Below are 19,893 nucleotides of genomic sequence, written 5' to 3'. Positions count from 1 at the left end.
TCTGTGATCTTTTGACTTAGAAAATATATTTTCCTTAAAGGCTGGTGGATATTCCTTAAGAAGCACAATCTTTTGACATTGTTTTTTCCTACCATTTTGAGTTTTAATAAATGAAGGGAGAAGACCAACACAGTAAAACAATGCTGAGGTAGACATCATAATTTTGGAAACACAGAAAGATACAAAATTTCCACAGAAACACTGGATGAGGGATACTGTGCATTTCCAATTTCTACAATTCCTGTTTCTACTATGACATAAACGAATACGTCTGGTCAGTGTGGCAGTGAGATTTTTTACTTTCATGTGTCTTGAAGTTTTTCTCTACCTTTAATCTTAAAATCAGTGCAATGTATCTAGTTTATTTAATTATAATTCAGTTTAAAATGAATCCTACATTTAGGAACTTGACCTGAAGAGTTCATCATGTTCACAGGTGAATTCTCCTCTTCCTCTTTCCCATTCTCAAAGACACAGGCTTATTAAAGAGTTTATCTTAAAAGAAAAAAATTCTGCATCAAAAAGTTTTTATTTTAAAATTAACATAAAAAAATGTCCCATTAGCATATTTCCTAGTATAAGTAAGTAATACCATTTCTTGTATATTCCGTTTTTATAAATGCATGGTTTTCATATTGTGACACTTATCACACACATTTTTCCCACATAACATTACATGATATTGGCAAGTATTTTTCACATGTATAATTTTTATTAGTTTACTAATTCTACTAATATTACTTAATATTCTACTAATTTACTTAAGTATTTTCTCCCTTGGGGCATGTACACTACCTTAAAATGCCTAACTTTGAACTTATTATCATTTTATTTTATATTTATTATTTTATTATGCTATTTTCTAGATATTTTCCAGGTCTAGTAACGTGACTCTAGGACTGCTGGATCCTGGGAAAAGTACATGAACATCTTCTGGATCTATTGCTCTGATACCTCTATCAGGGGTCATTTTTTTCTTTCTCTGAGATAATTAGTTTGGTGTAATGTTGGGAGATAGTATATCCCTCACATTAGCTTTGCCCAATGTCCTGGGAATGTTTAAAAAAATTGTTTTTGGATGTTTATTTTTGAGAGAGAGAGGGACAGAACATCAGTAGGGGAGGGACAGAGAGAGAGGGAGACACAGAATCCAAAGCAGGCTCCAGGCTCTGAGCTGTCTGCACAGAGCCCAAAGTAGGGCTAGAACCCACAAACAGTGAGATCATGACATGAGCCAAGGTGGGATGCTTAACTGACTGAGCCACCTAGGCACCCCCGGAAATGTTTAAAACAAAGGACATGCCAAGAAGGGAGGATGAGAAATGTATCAGAAAGCCTAGACGGCACAAGCCACATATGGATGTGTGGGGTCCGCACAAACTTGAGATGGCATCTGCTTGGAAAACTAGTTGCTCTCCTCCTGTGACAATGTGACGTTGTTACTATTTACTGGTGCTGGCCTCAATGAAATTTCCTGAATGTGCTGACTCTGGAAGAATTTTCATCAGGATGTGTTTTCACTCCTCCCCATGGCACGCAGGACCTTGAACCCCAGATTCGGGCTGAAAAACCTTCACCACAGAAACAGTCTTTCTGGGTTTCTGCCTGCTAATATCCCAGGTGCTTGTACCACCATCTGCTGTGGTTGCTGCCTTCTGCAAATAGTTAGGTTATGCTGTCAACACAGACCATAAGTGGGAGGAAATGTTTTAATTCAATGGAAGTTGCATTTTTTTTTTCTCTCTCTTTTCTCTAGCTTTTTCCAGTGTTTAACAGAAAGGTATTTCCTGACTCCCCTGGGCTCCCTTTTTCCCAATGAATCACCAAAAGCCCTTTCTACCCACTCAGTTTCCTACCCCACACTTTTAAAATAGTGCATTTTTGTACTTGCAGTAGGGTCACAATATAGCAACTGCTAAAGCAAAAGAGATGTTCCAATTTGCGCTGTCAGAAATGAGTGAAATTTTGTTTCACAACATCCTTGGTAATAACACTGACTTTTCTGAATTTTTTCTTCTTTTGGTTTAGCATCAGCAAATACTCTTAAGGATCCAAGATGGCCTCAAAATTCCTTGTGAAAAAATACACAGCAGCAATACTAAAACCTATAATTTATAGAGGGTCAAATTATATACCTGGCAATTCACATGGTCTGTTTCATTTATCCTTAAACAACCCCAAACAATAGATATTATTCTTCCCATTCAACTTTTAAGGAAAATAAAGATCCCAAGAGTAACTTGGCCACATCTGTAGTCTCAATGGAATTGTGGGCATGAATGAAACCTCTCTGAATTCTAACTACCTCAAAGCTATAAGGCTAGAAACAATGCATTTTTCACTCATCATTTCTTTTCACAATTGCCATTACCTGCTCATTGTCACATTGTTCAAGTGAAATTCCAGTGGTATTAATCACGAATTAAACTCTGGTTAATTAAACTCAACACACCAGTTGTTTTTCCAAACCACAAATTTGAAACTTACTTGTTCTTTCAAAAGCAGCCAGAGTATTGTTACCCTTGACACCACTCCAAGACGATGATGCATTCTTTTGGGGGGTTGTTTTTTTTTCTTTTTTTGGCCTCAGGTAAGAAGTAATTAATCTATTTGCTTAGTTAATTTCATATTTTTGAAAATCCGTAACTACAAGTTGTAGACCCAATTTTAATCTTTTAGGACAAAATGTGACTTCTTGGGAGTCAAAATGGAGAGAGCAGAATTGTATGCTATTTAAAATCGCTGTGATACATGATCTATTTTTTTCTAAATATCAAATCGCTTACTAATAGTATTTTAATGATATTGGCTTAAATAAATTAACTACTCATGTGCCACATGGTAAAAATATCTCCATATCTACACCTTCCCAGGCACACCTAGTAACATAGCATTTACTTGCTTAACTTCAAAGAACAGGAGACCATGATGGCTACAGTTTTAATTAGCAAACTGCTGGAACAGGCAAAGATAAAAATTCCTCATGAAGATAATAACTGGAATAGACTCTGATCATCAGACCCATACACTGACTTCTGTAACACATACTCACCCACACAAATGCACACACATAGACTATTTTACCTTTACTCAATAAAAACTTACACAGCCTCTATAAAACTGTTTGGAAATAATTTTGATTAACTTAACTAGATTCATAATAGTTATATAAAGATGGATGGTCTTTTTTCACATCCCAATAGCTGTGAAATATTACAAATTATACCCAGATATTACAAATTATTTGAAATTTTACTGTATTTTTAAATTGTTCTTAACGTTTATTTTTGAGAAAGAGAGACAGAGAGAGAGCACACGCAAGTAACCAGGGGAGAGGGAGAGAGAGAAGGGAACAGAGGATCTGAAGTGGGCTCTGCCCCAACGGTAGAGAGAGAGTCCAATGTGGGGCTGGAACTCACAGTGAGATCACGACTTGAGCCAAAGTCAGACGCTCAACTGACTAAGCTACCCACGCACCCTTAATTTAACTATATTTTTAACATCTTAGTTAACCTTCATAGTTTTGCTCAAAGATCATCAGCCTCTTGATTGTGTTTCTTCTTAATACTTTACTGTCCCCTGCTTCATGTTTTAATAGAAAAAAAAAAATCTCTCCTTTCTCTGAATTCCCAGAACCTGTCAATACAACTCTCCTGTTATAATAACTTATCACCTTCCACCTAACATTGGAGTTATTTATGTACACTTCTCACCTGCTGTGCTAAATTGCAGGTGTCTTGAGGCTAGTTCGCGTGCCCACTGTGAGTCCACATAATTAAAATAAGGTGGGTTACTAATTTGAAAATTCAAGGTTTTGGGGGGTTTTTTTTCTTTTGTTTTGCTTTTTCAAAATGAAAGTTTTTACTCAATAGAAGAAGCTGGGGCTAAATATATCCTGGTGCTTTCCAGACTTATACTTACACTTAACTTCTCCCGATATATACACTTAAAACGGTTAGGATTAAATCAACTCTTTTCCTCTCGCTTGTTCAAAACTTTGCATTGAGAGCAATAATGAGGAGCAGAGAAATGAACACCAATTCTACTCCTTTTTTACATGTGATTTGCTATAATAACACTAAAATTAGATTTTACAAAGGAGAGAGAAAGAGAACGACAGAGAGATTGATTCACACTGCCCCAAGTTATTTCCCTGAGGAATATAGGCTTCTTTCCATTAGGTGATCAAATGCAAGAAGAAGGGGACAAGGGATTCTTTATGCCAGAGATTTAATTGAAACAGCAAGGCATGACCTAGAGCAAAACAGCAATTAAAAGCCCAATGTACAGTTCCTACCCACTGCCCAGCGGCCAGCAAATGCTGAGTTTCCATCCCTTCATGGAAGCCTGACTTTTGATGCCATTGTCTAGGAAGTGATTTTTACTGTTCCAGAGGAGACAACTCCCTTGAAATCACCTTGGTTCTGTTTAATTGCTTAAAATTCAATAACTTCTTATAATCTATAAAAATGCAGTGCATCACTTGGAATATTTCTTTAAAATGCCTTTCAGGAAAAAATAAAGAACTACTATTTTCACTTTTTTTCATATCAAAAAAAGGTTCAGGACAAAATCATGACCTTCTATAATAATAAAATATCATCAACAAAAAGATTTTTTTTAACAATTCAAAACTTTTTAGTAGGAACTAAATATACTGAGTATTTGCTATATACCAGGGTTGATTCTGTTAGCAGAATACTCTCTATATAAAGAATATTTCCACTTCCAAGGCCCAGATATACACATTCTCTCATTTCCTGTAGCTTTTTCAATGTCAAATGTATAGCAAGAATTCAAAGAAAGTGAGGCTAAAATCTATTTATTTAAGACTTCCAGCAATTTATTAGACTCTTTTTTACCCTTCCTTCTAGCTAGATTAGATTGCAAACATATAATTAATCATTAGTCTGTAAATGTTCAACAATGTAATAATTTTGTTTGACTTACTTTTCTGTGCAGGGGAGAAAAGCAGAATTCACTTAAGGGCATACGGTTTAAACCAGATCTTTTTTTTTTTTGTTTTTTTTTTTTTTTAATAATTATTCATTTTTGAGAGACAGAGACAGAACATGAGTAGGGAAGGGAGGGACAGAAAGGGAGACAGGATCTGAAGCAGGCTCCAGGCTCTGAGCTGGCAGCACAGAGTCCGATGCGGGGCTCGAACTCATTGACCAAGAGATCATGACCTGAGCTGAAGTCAAAAGCCCAACCGACTGAGCCACCCAGGGTGTCCTGAAAGCAGATCATTCTTAATTCGTCATAAGGACACACCTACACATCTTTTATTATCCAATGTGGGCTTTTTTACTCTTAAATAAAGTGATATTTAATCAATTATTTCTTCAATTAAATATATTTATGCTTTAATTAAGAGGTGGCAAAACATTGATCGAGTGACTATTTAGCTAGGTTTGAGACGATGGGAGGAGAAAAAGGGAAGAAGGAGGGGGAGAAGGAAATAAAAATAAAAGAAGGAACAACTAAATAATATTTATTAAATTTTGAGCATTATGCTAGGAATGATCACCTACTGTCCTTTTTGTAATATTGATACAGGTACTGTGAAGGAGGATTATGATTCCTCCCATTTTACAAATAAGGATGAGGAACAGAGATATTAAGTACTTCCCTAGAGCCACAGAACCAGTGATTCCAAGAACTGGGTTTGGAACCAATTCCATGTGTTGCAAAAGTATACATTCTTTCTTACCAGTTCTTTTTTAATTTTTTTAAGTTTATTTATTTTGAGAGAGAGAGAGCGCGCGCGCTCATGAGTTGGGTAGCAGCAGAGAGGGAGGGAGAGAGAATTCCAAGCAGGCTCCACGCCGTCAGCACAGAGCTCCACATGGGGCTTGAATTCACGAACGATGAGATGATAACCCCAGCCGGGATCAAGAGTCAGATGCTTAGCCGACTGAGCCACCCAGGCACTCCTACATTCTTTCTTTTGTACTGTGCTGTCTTGAACATTACTCAGTGAGATAGCATCAATAAAAAATTTTAGTCTAATTATATTGTTTAAATTGTTAAATAAAACTTTTTGCCAATTAAAAGATCTCTAGTGCTAATTATTAATAACTAATAATAATTGAATGAGATTCTCCCCCAAGACACTTTTTATAATAAATGACAAAAGTAAATGTTGCCTTGACATCTACACAATATATGACTCAAAACATTCCTGTAATTAAGAATAAAGTTCAACAGCCATCTGCGTTGAACAACCAGCGTTAAGACGCTGGTTAGGCGTCTGACTTTGGCTCAGGTCATGATCTCATGGTTCACAAATTTGAGCCCCGCATCAGGCTCCGTACTGACTGCTCAGAGGCTAGAGCCTGCTTTGGATTCTGTGTCTCCCTCTCTCTCTGTCCCCTCCCTTGCTTGTGCTCTGTCTCCCTCTCTCCCAAAAATAAAAAATAAAATATAAAAAGAATAAAGTTCAATTAATACTGAATGGGTGCCAAATGGAAAAGTTTAAATCACGTATGTCACATAAAAAAATAGAAGTCTGAATGACATCTTATCCTTTGCTTTTGAAAAATACTCTAAATATGCTGAAAATAATTTCAAATCTACTCTCTCTTGTATAAGATAGGAACAGAGCAGCAATATTGGAAGCATGTAAGTGTTAACGAGCAAAAAAATCAAGGTGCCCATCTTGAATACCTTGGAGAAACACAAAGATTCACCACTATAAATTATTAACAGAATGAAATAAATGCATGAATAAAGCAAAGTTTCTGAATCCTTGGGCAGATCAATTTTAAATTAGTTTAGGAAGGGTCCTGACATCTGCCTGATTGAATGGTTTAAAGAAAAACTTGAAGTCATTCAACTACTAGTTGTTTGGGGTTTTTTTTTTGTTTTTGTTTTTGTTTTTAACTGTGTTGACAAATTATTCACTTGGCTAAAATTTTTCAACTGCCCAATCTAAAGCCTTGTGTTAGATTTGTTATTTTGCTGTGTCTTTTCAGCATGTCCATGGTACTTCTAACAACAGAATCCTACTTTCCTCTGGAAAGCCCATTTCTTGTAATTCAGGTGGGGTGAACCTGCCTGTGGCCACATGGTGATGCTATAATCATAGCTGGCCAGTCAGAATACTCCCTCTTTATTCCAACCATAATGACTGGATGAGCACATGACCTAATGAAAGTCAGTCAGAGGAGTATTTGATCAGATTTGATGTATGTAATCTTGTTGTGACAGTCTTTCTTCCTTTTAATCAAAATTCAAAAGGATATATTCTTGGTGCTCCTTTTCCTACCACATTGAGTACCTGCCTGCCTGAGAAATAAATCAATAGAAAAGCAAGGTGAAAGGATACAAAAACAAGTCCCCAAGGATGTCATTTGAAACCCTGAATCTATCTGTACCTCAAGCTGATCCATTCTGGGATGGATGACTGTAGATTTCAAAATATTCCCCTTATTAGGCTTAAGACACTTTGAGTTGGAGTTCTATCCCTTGCAACCAACAGACTCCTAACAAATAAGAGTGTGAGCTCACAAATACTGTGAGCTATTATGCAGTATCTTTTCTTACTTTTAGGAAACTATCAGGTAATACGAAGCTAGACCAATGTATTCAGAATCATTAGAGATATCTCAATTTTCTTTTCAACAATACTTCTGAGAGCCTGAAAAGAAAACCAATATTCAATTTAATTCAATTGTACTATCAAAGTAACTAGGTTGTTCTACATAGACACTCAGCTAAGTTCATGCAAATGCTTTCTGTATCGTGAAATTTTAGAATAAAAAAAAAAGGATCCTGGAGTGCCTCTTCCCCTGTCCTCATTTTAGAGATAAGGAATCTGAATGGGGTGCCTTGGCGGCTCAGTAGGTTAAGCGCTGGACTTCAGCTCAGGTCATGATCTCGCAGTCCATGAGTTTAAGCTCCGCGTTAGGCTCTGTGCAGACAGCTCAGAGCCTGGAGCCTGCTTTGGATTCTGTGTCTCCCTCTGTCTCTGCCCCCTCCCCCGCTAACACTCTGTCTCTTTCAAAAATAAACATAAAAAATTAAAAAAAAAAAGGAATGTGAAGTCCGACAATATTAAGTGAATTGTCCAAAATCATACAGCTAGTTACTGACAATACTGGAATGAAACTAAAGTCTGCATCCATAATTTAACAGAAATTATAAAATTATACCTATTACAGTATTCATATTATTCTGAGATGAAGTGACTAGAGAACTTAATAGAATATTATCATTTTTAAAATAGGAAATTAGCTTAGTAAAGCACACAAGTGATTCTGCTTATTTATCCACTGGGGTGGTTCCATTAATTCTTCTGAAATGAGGATGTACTAAATGAGCCAAAATTCCATTAAACACACACAAAGATAAATGACCTGAAATGATCTCCCTGTAATGCTTTTTTTTCTCTTTATAAATAACTACCAGATAGAGAAGAATAAAAATAATGATATTCTAATGGGAACTAGTAAATTCTATTAGATATGAAAGCTAAATTATAATCTAAGTAAAAAAATGTTGATATAAAATTATGGTTTTTGTTTTGGATAAGGATGGCCTACCATTTGTCCTCCAAGTTGATAGGACAGATCTAATAATAACTCAATTCCAGGAACCAGACAATATACATATAGAATTCTAGCAAACAACCTTTTTGACCAAGTTATTAGATGTCCATGGGTTGGATCAGATTTTGTTTCTACACATCCTTATTCATTATTTTTTAAAAGTAGAGGGCTCATATGACTGCTCCAATAGACATAATTACTATAAAATGTTTAGCCTGCATTTGTGGATCTTTAAACCAATTCTCTAATCCTCAGTCAAGAAGTCCTATTAAATCAAAAGTGAACTAAGTATTTTCCCCTGGAATTGTTACATAATTGCTTGGGAGTAAATCTGTAGCCCTAGAAAGTGAACCAAAAAAGAAATTATGTACACCCAAATTAGCCACAAGGAAATGAAGGAAGTTCAATGGGATAAGGACAACTTCTAAAGCTAAATTAATATTCATTTAAAAGCTTTTCCTCCAGCATTTAAAAAATTTTAAACTATTTCATTGAAAGATACCTAATATTATTGACCCTTTGTCACAATCTATTTCTAGTAGGTCAACCAACTCAAAATCAGCTCAGATACTGTTTTTACTTTTTGTCTGCAAAAAGTAAATGCAATCTCATAATAAAATGTTTTCATAAATTCTTAATACATCTCCAATGGCCAAACTTTGAAGGAGTAAAATAGTGAACGTATCGTCCATAGAATTAAAATGACGAAAGGTCTAAATAATGATTTTTTTTCAACCACAATCACACCATTTTTCTATATCATCAAAATATAATGATTAACTGGCATTTATAAAATGGCTAGATTAGGCTCTTTCCAATAGTTTCTCTTTCTTAAGGTCTCCTACAACACTCCTTAGCAGATAGGCAGAGGCAAATGCTATCCCCGCAAATCTGCCTGTCTTCCAATTTCCTTGCTTTGCCCCTTCCCTCCAGGCTGTCACGCTAAGGAATCCTCTCCTCTCTCTAGTTCCTATCTGGCCCTCTTTGCCCCAAATTCCCAGGAAGTTTACAAATACTATTCATATCTTCAAAATAGACACACAGACTTTTTCACACTTTTAAACCATCAACTCTCTCCTTACAGAATGATAAAATCATTTAGCCCACTGACTGTTCTACTCACCAGTCAAGGAAAGTTGGCAAGTGGCTATTTCAACGTGCGCGAATACAGGTTCTTCTTACTTGGTTATTACCAATTATCTTTGTGCCTAAAACAACGTGCGGTTTGGAACCCTGCTACTTTTCGCATGCTGCCCAGGTACCTGCATCTAGGAAAATTGTTCTGCCTCATTCCCACCCAGAGCCTTGTTGCTGTAGTCTTCCAGGATTCTGTTGGCATTGGGGTGCTTAGTGTCAGCCAGACTCTAGGACAGCTGCTAATTGTCACACAGGGCCTTCAATTGCAAGAAACAAAGAGACGAGATTTTTATTAAAATTTTGAAAGAGACTATGTGTTTTTCTCTCATTGGCAAAATGTTACTATAAATCAGAGGACTAAAATCTGAAGGCTTACTGGTCCAGTGACTCTACTTAAATGTCAACATATTCATGGTGCTGTTCTGTCGCTGCCCTTCTCTCTCTTTTTTTTTTAAGAGAAAGTTTTCCCCACACACCGTAGTTTTAAAGTGCAAATAAATACAAGACCCAGTCACTGTTTGGATTCAGTGTTTTCACTTGGAACCAGTGCCTTACAGATTATGACATGCAGCACACAGAAAATGGGATTAGAAAAGGTGCTGTGGCCATAGGGTTGTCCTCGGGCTGTAGAAGGCAGGGAAAACCCTTCATTATTCTTCCCCTCAGACTGAGGAAGCTCATGATAGCTATGTGTCACCTCTAATGTCATCGTCTCCCTCTCAGGCTTTGTCTCCCTGTCTCCTCCTTCCCTTCACTGTCTTTCCCCCTCCACCCCTCCTCCTCTCTCCCCTTGGCTCCCAGGACCAAAGAAAGGCAGAAGAGCTGAAGAGTGGATCCACCATTCCCTAATGAATTAATAACCATGCCCAGCCCCAATACAAGCCAGAAAGGACTTTTCAATTCCAAATAGGGTGGGTGTTCAGAATCCTTAAAAGATGTACATTAAAAGTTAAAGAGTTTGGTTTTTATTACTGCTGTGAAATCTGTTCAAATATTTAGTTCTTAAAAAGGGGGGGGGGTTCAATCATTGTTACATAGATCAGTGTTAATGTCAGCTAATTTTTAAAAATACACAAAGAAAAGTCACAATAGAAATAAAAAAAGAAATCACCGTTTCTATCAATGCTTAAGGTTAGAACAGAGGGCTATCAATACAGCTGTGCTACAGCCAAATGTGTAAGAGTTCACTTTTTTCCTACTACATAGAGGGGAAAAAATGGTGTTGTTTGAAATTATAGCCAAATCTCCTAAGTTAACAAAGGGTCAGGCAGGTTTTGCCTAAACAACCACAGAACAGCTTTCTCATGACCAAGCTAAATAACATATTTCCTTGATAGTCACGGTTATGGCACTTCTTGCTATTCAGAGCACAGATATACTAGCAAAGACAGGAAAAGAAAACATAAAAGAAAGCAGCACTAAAAGTCATTTTATAAATTTATACAATTCCCCATAAGAAACTGATCAGAGGTTCTCAGTTTAGCTTTCTAGTCACTGCTTATCCTGCAAAAACAGACCCCTCCACCTGGATGAAAAGGTAACTTGTACAAGGTCTTTATTTCCAGTAAACAAAGGATGCTCCACGACACAGCTAGGACTCACTGAAACAGGGGCTCTTCGGGCAACGGGATTCGACAAAAGTATTCAGCAAACAAGAGTCATCAAACATCGCTTTTCTGAAGCTCTTATTTTGCATTGCTTATTGAATTTGGGTGACAGACAATATACGTATGTAAAGTAAGGAATAAATTCTGATAAGGACAAGCTCAGGAAATGAAGAGCTAAGGCAGGTACACACACACACTCATACGCACACACACATACACAAGGCATAACTGTGCACTCTGGACACTCTTTTGCTCATGTTTGCTATATGAACAGGCAAAAGAAAAGTATTCAAATGGTCAATATATAATTGAAGTTATTTTATTAGTCATCTAAGTAAATGCAGAACCATGAAAAAATAAACATCAACTTGCAAAAGTAGACTTAATGATTAATGCTAGAATAAATATTTTCCACAATTTAATATAAGGCCCTATCAATTTTATTCCTTAGTGTTAAGAAAGGGACAATATATTGAAGCCACTTATGCTGCTAGCTGATTAGCTGATGCAAAAAGGGAAATTAGGAACAAATTTTTCCTTTTCAAGACATCCATGAACCTGACTTTGAAGCCGAAGCAAGTGGGATGGAAAGATTCTAAATGATCCCAAAATGTAAATTAGCATTCGTTCATTCATCACACAAAATTTAGATGTTAAAGTGCTTTATTGAAAGGAAATGGACATATGCCCCCAACCCAGCAACCCTTCGAATATATATCCTCTCAGGTCCACAACAACATATGGATAGGACTATTCCCAGAAGTACTGTTTATGGTTGCAAATAGAGGGAGAAACAACAGTATCCACTTCTAGGGAATGATAAAATATCAAATATGCATACGATGGAGTACAAAATCAGAGGCAGAACTCATAAGCCAGACTTACACTTAGCAACATAGAAATGATTCAAAAACATAATTAAACATAATTTTAAATTTTTACAGTAAATTTGAAATTTATAGCATAATGCCATTTATATAAATGTTAAACTGTATTCAAAACAACACTCTATATTTTGAAGGGTGTACTTAAATTTGTCTACATGTATAATTTTATGTGTGCTTCTATACATACACACATATATGAGACATGAATTGGAAGAATGTACATTAAGTACATTGGAGCAAGTGTCTATGGGGCAAGAGAATAGGAGTGGAGATTGGGGAATCACATGGGAAAACAAAATGAAACAACAGAGGCTTGTACCAGCCAACCTCTGACAGAGGGAGCCATGAATGAGGACCATGGTTGATTCAATTCTGTGGGCTTGACAAAAACATTTTTAAATGGGGTTTGGAGCCATAGTTATTGATGTTAGGATAAACCAATATATTCAAATAACTAGTCATATCTAAAGAGAAAACTCATCCAGGTGCCTGGGTGGGTCAGTCAGTTACCAACATCCAATTCTTGAGTCTGGCTCCGGTCACGTGAGACAGAGCCCTGTGTTGGGCTCTGCACTGCCAGCAGGAGCCTACTTGGGATTCTCTGTCTCTCCTTCTCTCTCCCTCCCCCATACTCACATGCTCTCTCACTCTCTCTCTTTCTCAAAAAAATAAACTTTAAAAAAATTTAAGGGTGCCTGGGTGGCTCAGTCAGTTAAGTGTCACTTAGGCTCAGGTCATGATCTCGTGGTTCGTAAATTCGAGCTCCTTGCTGGGCTCTGTGCTGACAGCTTAGAGCCTGGAGCCTGCTTCGGATTCTGTGTCTCCCTCTCTCTGCCCCTCCCCTGCTCCTCGCACTTTCTCTCTCTCTCTCTCTCTCTCTCTCTCTCTCTCTCTCTCTCTCTCTCTCAAACATTAAAATTTTTAAAAATTTTTTTAAAAAGATAAAATTCATCTGTGACATTGTAAAAGACAACAAAAAATTATAGATTGGTGATATCCTTAAGCCATAGTATTTACAGTCAAGTACAATTTGGAAATCTTAAAAATCTTAACACTGAAATTTTCCATTTGCAAAATCTATTTATGGGTCTGATTACATTAAAACACATGGGGGGGGGGAAGAAAAAGAAAGAAAAAATCACAGTAAGTAAAGTCCATCTGAACAGTTCACCACAGCAACAGCGCTCACACAGCATGTTTGGATCTAACTTCTGGAATCAGGGTTATCCCGTAGATAGCCACCAATTCCTGCAACAGGCAGTTACATCAGGTAGCAATTTCACTGCTTTGCTACGTGTCTGTGGATTGAGCAAGCGGAGAAGAAAAGCAATTTATATACAAATTCTGCCTCAATTCTCTCTAGCTGTTTAGGGTGAAAGAGTGGGGTTTGATCTGAGTGAAAACAAGGTCATGTCCCGGTTCACTTTATATCAATCAGAAATAGCTACACTGTATGTTGTCTGATAAAAGTTTACAAAATTCAGTGAAATGTAAACCACCTTGTTAAAAGCAACTAATCAAAATCATTCTGAGTGACTCATAATAGTTACCCAACCAGATGCTAATATGGAAACTAGAGAGTCTCTGTGACTTTTATCATTCTACTATCTTTCAAAATACTTCACTGTTATTTCTACTTCCAGTGAAAATATGTACATGTTGATTAAATAATTATAGTTACAAAATCTGATACATTATATTACTTACATAGTAGAAGCAATATTTAAAATGTATTGACCTAGGTCTTCACTGGTAAGGAATTTGAATTAAATAATATATAAAAACGGCTAGTACTAATTTGTTTTTTCAGCAAATACATTTTGGGAACATCATCCCTTTTTAAATCCATTATCTCTACTCATTTTATCATTACTTGTAACATTGGTTATATGAGAGTGCCTTGAGAAGTTACTGGAATCACACAAATGTCAATAATTATAAATGAAGTGAATTCTTATAAGGAGAATAATAACTTATTTGAAGGATAATCCATGTCCATCAACCATATCATTATCTCAACATTATAAAAAATTGCTGAATTGAGAAAAAAGTTACACATAAGAAATTATAGACATCAACCACTATGAGAACTGACCAACAAATTAATACCTATAAAATTCCCGCTTTAAACTAGTTATGGGAAGCTACACAATGAAAATGAATATACAGCAAAACACACCAACTAAAAAGGCCCCAATGACACGTAAACTTCAGAATGTGTATTTTTAGGAAATGAAAGCAAAGTTTAGGTAACAATTCACTGACCACACACACAAAAGTAGCAAAACCCAGGGTATTCAACCCATCGTCTCAAACAGTTTGTTTGGCAAGACGTATAAATCAAATCACCATATTCGTAAGTGACCGCAAAGCCATATTTTATGGCTTGGCCCTATGTAGGTGAAACCACAGGTAGGTGAATTAAGAAATTTACTTCCTATTGTCTAATATTTCCCTGTTAGGAGATGGTCTATGAATTGTGAGGAATAAAAATCTAAGAGTATTACGTATTACCTATTTTTTAACACTAAAAAATGTGCACATACCAAGCAGGTTCTCAGATAGTTAAATGGTCACACCAGAAAGCTTATCTGAAATTTCTACAATAAATGGCCACCTTAAAAGTTTTAAAAAATACTGAGAAGTACTGAAAAATTTTTGTTGGGTTTTTCTTTTTTTTCCCTCTCCCCTTTGCAACAGAATGAGGGAATGAAGCATTTTTCTTGGACACTGAGTATAATTATAACTAATCATCTCCTTCTCCTTGGAGCAACATTCGTTGACGTTCCTTCATTTTAGGGTGGCTGGCTGACACAATTCAAATATAATTACTCTTCTTGCATGATAAACTCCAGCACCGTGAGCAAATACAGTATGTCTCATTGTCAAGTATGGCTAGACAGCAGCAGTGTAATATAGACCTTTCAAGCCCTAGTGTAGCCCCCTGCCTTTGAAATCTGTGTGAGATGACAAAACTGACTTTCATTTCCCTTGGACTTTCTCAAGGTATCCTTATTAAGAAAAAAAAAAGCCTAAAACCCATAAATTTAATCTACTGCCTGCCAATCACAATGGTTTCTGCTGTCAGACACTCATGATACATAACCACAAAATTTAAATGTTATTGTTTCATACAAGAAGAAAACGTTGCTCATGACTACCCCAAACAGTCATGTGACAATTCAGTGCGTTTCCTTTGTTTGCCTCTTCCACCACTGAACAATAGCAAGAGCAGGGAACCTGTAACCGATGGACCAAATGTGGAAGGAGCTACACAATAATAAACGCGAAAGTAGATCATTTTTCCTAGCTATCTCGTGAGAGACAAGTGCATGAAGAGAGAAAGTTTCTTTCCTAACATGTGTTATATTTCAGATTAATAGTGATGCTTGCTTATTTCATTCTCAAATGACTTCTCATTTTTAAGAAATCAAACTTATAACTGGGTGATCACTGGAAAACAACTTTAGCCAACTCTTGAAAGAGAAATAGTAACAATAGTGTAAAAAAAAAAAGGACAAAGAACATCACATAGTCATGAATGTTGAGTTTCTGGAAAAAACAAAGGCTTGAAATTTAAAATGAAAATTTTCAACATGGCCTACCAACACTAAAGAGCTGTGTTTTCATTAACATGGTAAACTATATGGCTTTCTCTCATATGTTCTGATTAGTGGTTTTAAGAAAAATACATTACTATGGATAGCCACAAATACAAACTTGACATTTTGTCCCTTATTGAATTATAGTGAAAAAGCAAATGTAATTTTTACCTATTATTTTCTAAGACAGTGTTTCACATTGGCCTTCTGACACTGGATGTGTTTTCATCTGAGTATACATAAACTCCCTTTCTCTAAGTATGCAGCACTGTACATGGAACCACATCACATCACTGTCTGTGTGTTTATCTCACGCTACCATGGGGACAATTATAGGCAGCTGGCTCTTTATTCCTTGACCTCCAAAAAACATTTAAAGTCACCATCGACGGTTTTCATTAGTAGTGGATAGACTCAGCAAACGAAGAATCAGATGCTGATGATGGGCTCTTTTGTTTCTTGGGTGGGAAAACAACTTGGCTCAGCACATCCCTGGCCTCATTCCTCCATGATGGGAAACAGTGGAATCTAAATAAAGTTATATCAAATTGAAAACAACTTTTGTTTGCTCTACACATAAGAGCAAACCCTCAGCAATTTTTCCTTCCAAAATAGGCAAAATTCTATTCCACAACTCAACTGGAGAAAGGGTTCACTCTAGCCACTCAGTAATGATCAAATATATGTGGCTAGCAGCAACTGAAGGAGACATGTATGTAAAATAACACGGAACCTTTGATCCCTATATTTGCAAGAGCTGACCGGCTTGTTGTAAGAGAATGCCAGTTGTAGTAAATGTATAAATAGTCAAAACAGAAGAAGCTCACTGCAGGAATCTTAACTTAATGTGTTTACCAATAACCTGGAAAATTCAAATTTAACTCTGTGGCAGAACAGGACCTCTAAGGTAAAAAGAGAGGACACTCATCTTCTTACAACACAAGGTCATTCTCTTAGGGAAAGTCTAATGGTCTGCAAAGGACTTCTTTGTTTTCAACAGGACACTATTCTAGCAATCAACAATGCAGTCACACTAAAATACCTCGATGCCTTTCTCCTTTGTTATAGACAAAGCTCCCACTGAAGCCTTTTCAACAGCGGCCCCATTTTCAATTTAACCTTCTCCTTTCCCTAGAAACAGGACTCTACCCCTCTGAAAGTGGCAAATCCACTGTTCTGATTTGGGACATTCACCTGATCCACATTTGTCCCTTGGATGCATTTATACCTAGACTTCTTTGGGTAGGCTGCCCAAATGCAGAAGTCCTCTAAAAATCAAACCAAATAAATTTACAAACCCATCATGGGGAATCACAAAACATACTTGGTTTAATATTCTTCTTTAAAGTTTAGTGAAAGGAATAAAAAAGAGACATGAATTTGTGATCTAACTCCTCGATCTTTTTTTTCTTCATTACCACAATTGCCCTCAGTCAAATCTCTGCTGCCCACGTAGCTTAGTCCTAAACCCTAATAAGCCCAACTTCACTCGAATGACCTACTACCCATAAAAAATCTAAAACTCAGCAGTTTGAACTAAAGCGAACTGGTTATATAAGGGCAGTCTGAGCCCAAAAATAAAATAAAAACAAACCAAACAAGAACAGGTGACTGAGAGATTTGCATTTGGTTTGCCATGTTGCTTCTACTCAAAGGCTGAAAATTCTTCGCCTTGCGTATTTAAATATGCATCAGCTCAGAAGAAGTTACACAATGTTTCCATCAGCAGAAGATGTGGCACTTAGAGAAAGCATCAGGAAAATAAAAACTACAGACAAAATAGGGTGTATTTGCATATTTCACTTGAAATTAGGCTATGTTGCAGCATATTGGAAACTCATATGCATTGGATGTCAGCTGAGTTACTTTTCTTTCCCCCCAAGGTGACATTGGTGCTTGTCTTACCAAATATGATGCAACTGACAAGTGTTTTCATGTAAGGAAGATATATGCCTCCCATCACCTTGTCAAGCTGAGTGAAGGCAAACTCCAGCACATCCTTTCACAAGTGATTAGGTGGTCGGAGTCATTAAAAGTCATAAAGTTAGACTGCAGCAGTGTGCCATGCATATATATGAACTCATCCAAAGCTGTCCTCCTTGAAGCAGGTGATAGCTCTCAACTTTGCCTCTGACCGAGTCATAAATTCTTGGCTGAGCTTTCTTTCTCTTAGCATACCTTTGAAATTATACTGAACAGTTAGTGCTACTTTGGCCAGTCTCATTGTCTCCTGCTTTCCTAGCCAAGCCTCTAACAACTAGAGGTCCAAACATCTGACTGTGGTACACGAACACAAAATAAACCACCAGGTTGTCATTGTTTTTTCTCTTCCATAGCACTTTTAACATTTTCAAAGTACTTTACAAATTCTTGTCAATTAGCCTACTTGAAGACTGTATAAAAAGGCAACAAGAAAAAGAGTGGTATTATTTAATCTACAGGAGGAAATTAAGGCATAGACAGCTGAAGTGACGTGGCCAAGAGCCTGCACCATTTTGGCTAACCAGGAGCTCAGAACAAAGTCTAAATTCTTATGTTATAAGCTTTTACAATCATTCCACTTTCAGCCTCATCATTTCCCAGTAAATAAATCTGATTTGCTATAAAAGAGAAATACACATATTATAGCTGAGATAAGAATTTAAAACTCTGAAAATGTACCATTTAAATGTATCATGAATTCAAAATTTCTGCCCTAAATTCTTCAAAAATTCTGCCCTAAAGAACTAGTTAAGTGCATGAGCAAAAATGTATGCACAAGATGTTCAATACATCATTATTTATAATAATTAACACCTACTAACAATCCAGGCGTGCAAAAATAGGGAATTCTTAAGGTTCTCTAATGAAATAGTACACATCCAAAACAGATCTCTGAAGAATTTTTAAAACTAAAGGAAATAATCATGATATAATGTTTATGAAAAAAAAAAGCAAACCATAATACTTAAAGATCTCAACTATGTTAAACATAAAAATATGCAGGGGGAAAGGGACTAGAAAAAAACAGAATACTAACAATATTTACCTCTATGTTTAGGGATTGCAGGCAATTTTCACTTTCCTTTTTAGAACCTGTGTAGATTTTCCAAATTTTCTACAATGAGTATCACTTACTTTCTTAATTAGAAAAAGAAAAGAAAAGAAAACATTTATGTTTCTGAGTGAATGCATAAGAAGCTACCCACATTCCAGAGGCCTCTTGCAAATCATCCCAACACAGACTACTCAATAATAAGCAATCTAAATGCTTTCTAAAATTTATTACAGCAATGTACTCACTCAGAATGGAGTCATTGCTTGCCCTGAGTGCATGAGCTTTGTCTCATTATGGATCTGATATAGTGGCCAATGTACTTTTAAGACACGGTACCTGAATGGACCTTGATGGGCCAGAGTGCTTTTCCTAGAATAATTTCATTTCCCTATAAATGCCTAAAAGTTTGTTCATCCAGCATAGATTGGATGTAATCATAATTGAAGAGTGTGGTGACGAAGGAGAAGTTGAAAGGCTCTTTTCAAACTCTCCAACTTTAATAAAACAATTTTAAGCTTTGAGCACTACAGCAATCAAGAACAACTTCTCGGGCTAATTAACGAGATGCAAATAAACTCATTTCAGCTTACATAAAGGTCATTAAAGGAAAAGTTTCTAACCATCAGACATTTAAAAAGATAAAAAGCCAAAACTGGGATGCATGTGCCCTTGTATAATCTGTTATATTTCCTTTTCCATTGTTCTAGGCTAACAACAAAATATAAAAACGCCCATGCTATTGACTATGTTAATATAGAAACAGAACATTCTGTATACCTACCAAGTAGACTATACATGTGTAAGAACTTGATTCTTTCCACCAAACATATGGATATAACTTTCAAGCCCACCATCATCATCATATGGAGCAGATAGTTGAAGTAAATTTCTTGCTCATGACTCTATAGTTGAAATCTTTTAAATATTCAAGCATATCAAATATGTGGCTGAGAAACTTTTAGAAGAGACTAGGTTAGAGGCTAGGGGAAAAAAAAATACACACACACACACACACACACACACACACACACACATACATATATAAGCCCTTGTGTCAAGTCAACAGCTCTT

The 19,893-nt window shown here is 36.4% G+C and overlaps 1 long non-coding RNA gene across 1 annotated transcript; it reads right to left on the bottom strand.

Annotated features, from left to right (window-relative positions):
• Positions 1-343: 343 nt before the first annotated feature.
• On the bottom strand, positions 344-18,895 carry LOC122237658. The gene is made up of 3 exons (XR_006216253.1): positions 18,814-18,895; positions 9,676-9,946; positions 344-495 (listed from the first exon to the last, which is right to left on the bottom strand). It is a non-coding gene; the product is annotated as an uncharacterized LOC122237658 (long non-coding RNA).
• Between the last annotated feature and the right edge of the window lie 998 nt (positions 18,896-19,893).

The sequence above is a fragment of the Panthera tigris genome, chromosome B1 (genome assembly GCF_018350195.1).
Source record: "Panthera tigris isolate Pti1 chromosome B1, P.tigris_Pti1_mat1.1, whole genome shotgun sequence".
In the NCBI taxonomy this organism is placed as follows: domain Eukaryota; kingdom Metazoa; phylum Chordata; class Mammalia; order Carnivora; family Felidae; genus Panthera; species Panthera tigris.
This window is presented reverse-complemented; position numbering and strand designations above follow the sequence as displayed.